Source organism: Aplysia californica, unplaced genomic scaffold (genome assembly GCF_000002075.1).
Source record: "Aplysia californica isolate F4 #8 unplaced genomic scaffold, AplCal3.0 scaffold00797, whole genome shotgun sequence".
NCBI lineage: Eukaryota > Metazoa > Mollusca > Gastropoda > Aplysiida > Aplysiidae > Aplysia > Aplysia californica.
In genome coordinates this window covers 267,889-268,973 of record NW_004798067.1, presented here as the reverse complement: position 1 = coordinate 268,973, position 1,085 = coordinate 267,889, and positions in this window count along the sequence as shown.

The following is a 1,085-nucleotide window of genomic DNA, read 5'->3' as shown; positions in this document are numbered from 1 at the left end:
CAACAACAACAACAACAACAACAACAACAACAACAACAACAAGTAGAAGAAGAACAAGAACAAGAACAAGAAGAAAAGGAAGATCACCTCACCTGCTTCAAGGCAATCACCGGACACTTGTGGTTCTTAATGTGAGGTCTGATGGCCACGTTGGGGAAAGGTTTCATCAGCTCGGGGAGAGTCCTCAGGTTGGACTCCAGGCTGTCCAGGCACAGCACGGCCGCGGGGGTCTCAATCTCGCTGACCCGGTCGCCGACTCTACACGGAACCTGGTGGGACAGAGAGATGAGATGAGATGAGATGAGATGAGATGAGATGAGATGAGATGAGATGAGATGAGGTGAGGTGAGGTGAGGTGAGACGAGATGAGATGAGATGAGATGAGATGAGATGAGATGAGATGAGATTAGATGAGATTAGATGAGATGAGATTAGATGAGGTGGGATGAGATGAGAAGATGAGATGAAATGAGGTGAAATGAGATGAGATGAGACTGTCATGTCAATGATTTATTTATAGAAGCACCAGCCACCTAGATAACATAAGATGAGATGAGAAAAGATATGATGAGATTAAGTGATATGTCTATGATTTATTTATTGAAGCACCAGCCAGTCATGTAAGATAAGATAAGATAAGATAAGATAAGATAAGATAAGATAAGATAAGATAAGATAAGATAAGATAAGACAGCTATTTCCGGGGTGTCTTGATAGTCGAAGCACACTTTGTGCTGTTGAAACTAGAGAGGTGAGCAGAGTAAGCCTGATTCTCCGTTTGGACGTCTCTGTTGACATTCACCCCTTGGCGCTCATATGACCTTATAATGCAGTTGCGAGCGCCTTAAAACCTTACTAAAACAAACATCATCAGCATCATCATCATAATCATCATCATCATCATCATCATCATCATCATCATCAGAGCTTTGAGTACAATGACAATGGAGCCGAAAAAGAGCATCGCTCTTGCTCGAAGATTTCTTAGAGGAGTCCACCAGGCCCATTAAGGAAACAAGAAAAATCATCATCATCATCATCGTCATCATCATCACCATCATCATCATCATCATCATCATAATAAT